Raw genomic sequence first — 2,858 nt, forward strand, 5'->3', positions numbered from 1 at the left:
GGACGCTCAACTGACTGCGCCACCCAGGTGCCCCGGAGGTGATATTTTGTTAAGTTTTTTTAATGTTTACTTTGATTTTTGAGAGAGAGAGAGAGAGAGTGCGAGTAGGGGAGGGGCAGAGAGAAGGAGACACAGAATCCAAAGCAGGCTCCAGGCTCCGAGCTGTCAGTACAGAGTCCGAATCGGGGCTCAAACCCATGGACCAAGAGGTCATAACCTGAGCCAAAGTCAGACGCTTAACTGACTGAGCCACCCAGGCCCCCCAATATGGGGTGATTTTTGAGGATGATGAAAATGTTCTGCAGTTAGTGGTGATCGTTGCTCATGTTTACGAACAATCTAAAACCCACTAAATTGTACACTTTAAAATGGTGAACTTCACCGAAGAGATTATATAGATGAAAAGTGAGCACATGAAAATATGTTCAATATATTAAGGAAATGCAATTTAAAGCCATTGTGATAGGGGCACCAGGGTCGTTCAGCCAGTTAAGCGGCTGACCTTGGCTCAGGTCATGATCGTGGGTTCGAGCCCTGCGTCGGGCTCTGTGCTGACAGCTCAGAACCTGGAACCTGCTTCAGATTCTGTGTCTCCCTCTTTGCCCCTCCCCTGCTCACACTCTGTCTCTCTCTCTGTCTCTCTCTCTCTCTCAAAACTAAGTGAACATTAATAAAAAATTAAAAAAATAAAGCCATCGTGATAAGAAAGAGGAGCCCAAAGAGATAGGATGCCTAAATGTTATATGATGTCTGGGAAGGGATCCTGAAACAAAAAGGACCTTCGCAAAAATCTAAGGAAATCTGAATGAAGTATGGAGCTTAGTTAATAATAATGTGTGAGTTTTGGTTCATTAGTTGTCCCAAGTGAACCATGTTAAAAAGGGTTAGTTGGGATGATGAAACCGTTCTTCATCTTGACTGTGATTAATCTATACATGTGTTAAAATTCATAAAAATGTACAACAAAAATAGTTAATTTTACTGAATGTTAATTAAAAAAAAAATAAAATGTTTAAATGGCTTGGAGGAATTGGAGAGTAACTAAGAATCAGTAGAACCCAGACATTTGATCCTTGAAAGAAGTGAACTGCACTGGATGAGATCTGTTTCCAAAGCTTTCTCCTTAGGACACTCCCCAGTCCGCAAGGTGTGGGATGGCTAGAACTCATGCAGAAAGCCACAGACTTCTTGGCTTAAGATAGAAGGGGACTTGGTAGGGGAGGGGCGGGGGGATGGGTGAAGGTAGTCAAAACTCCCAGTTATAAAATAATAAGTCCTGGGAATGTAAAGTACATATGGCAACTATAGTTTTTTACGAAAAGATATTGGTGGATAAAGTTCAGTGCTGCCAGAGCAGCCGGATATTGAGGGAGAAAACCCAGAGGGGAGGAAGCTGAAGAGAAGAAATCCCCTAAATCTGCATATGAAATCCCTCAATTCCTGGTCCAGTGGAAAGCAACAGCTCAAAGGCAGGAAGCAAAAGGCAGATATTTCAACTGCTGCCTGCCACAAGAGAGTCAGAATTTGTAGTTTGATTTTCATAAACTCAGAAGAGCTTGGACTGTCCACTGAAATCCCAAAAGGGCCATGTTCTGGAAGACCCAAGTGGCAGGACTAAGAAATTCACTTTAATAATAATGGGGAAACTTAAACTCACCATGACGAAGGTTGAACCAAAACTATACAAATACAAGATCAAGTTCAAGCTATTTTTTTTTAATTTTAATGCTTTTCTTTTTAAGTGTTTATTTTTGAGAGAGACGGAAGTGAGCAGGAGAGGAGCAGAGAAAGAGGGAGATACAGAATCTGAAGCAGGCTCCAAGTTGTCAGCACAGAGCCCAATGCAGGGCTTGAACTCACAAACCATGATCGTGACCTGAACCGAAGTCAGACACTTAACCGACTGAGCCACCCAGTTGCCCCAAGTTCAAGTTACTAATTTGACTGTCTACTAATACAAAAATCAATGTTCTTCAGAAGATAAAAGAATCCAGAATCTGTATAATGTATCATCCCCAATGTCCAGTATAGAATTTTTTTAAATCCTAGACTGCTCCCCCCCTGCAAATGTAATTCAGTGTTAATAGAAAGGTCAGACAGTAGCAGTAAATACTAAGACCACCCAAATGTTTGTGGGGGAGAGGTGTCTTTGAAGCAGCTATTATAAATATCTACAAAAGAGTTTAAGGAAAAGAGTGTTAATGAATACATGAATGAGAAATCTTAATACAGAAAAAAATATTTAAAAAATAGAAATTCAAGAACTGAAAATAAAATTAAAAATTCAGTGAGTTTAACAGCAAATTAATGATGTCCAAAGAAAGGGTCAATGAAAGAAAATATTGAGAAGAGACTGAGAAAAAAATATTGAAAAAAAATGACCTATCAATATTTAGGTGATGGCATTAATTGGAGCTCCAGGAAGAGAGGAGAAAGAAATCAGGGTAGAAAAAAATGTGATGAATTAATGGCTACATATATATGTATGTATGCATATATAATTTGTTTCCCTATATCTTGTAGACAAAAAATTTCAGATTCAAAATCTCAGGGAAGCATAAGATAGGTAAATATGAATAAAACCACTCTTAGGCATGTCACAATCAAACTGCTGAAAAGAGAGATAAAGAGAAAATATTGAAAGTGGCCTAAGATGACAACCACATGACATGTTGGAGAACAATGTTTTCCGTTCTCATGGACTTCTCACCTGAAACCATGAAAGTCAGGCGATAGTGGGGGAATCTTCAAAGTTCTGAAAGAAAAACCCATTAATATGGAATTCTGTATCCAATAGGATGAATGCAAATGATATCAGAGAAAACCTCAGACCGTCATGAATGAATAAAGAGGACAAA

General features: G+C 39.3%; 1 long non-coding RNA gene across 2 annotated transcripts in view; it reads left to right on the plus strand.

Annotated features, from left to right (window-relative positions):
* LOC121042329 (uncharacterized) overlaps positions 1-2,858 on the plus strand; it is a 27,113-nt gene extending 24,255 nt beyond the window's left edge. The window contains exon 3 of one of the 2 annotated variants that reach the window (XR_005796119.1): positions 2,798-2,858. This is a non-coding gene — a long non-coding RNA (uncharacterized LOC121042329). The remainder of the gene's footprint in view (positions 1-2,797) is intronic. The other variant, XR_005796118.1, reaches the window with a different exon arrangement.

The sequence above is a fragment of the Herpailurus yagouaroundi genome, unplaced genomic scaffold (assembly GCF_014898765.1).
Source record: "Herpailurus yagouaroundi ecotype Mexico unplaced genomic scaffold, PumYag 185, whole genome shotgun sequence".
In the NCBI taxonomy this organism is placed as follows: domain Eukaryota; kingdom Metazoa; phylum Chordata; class Mammalia; order Carnivora; family Felidae; genus Herpailurus; species Herpailurus yagouaroundi.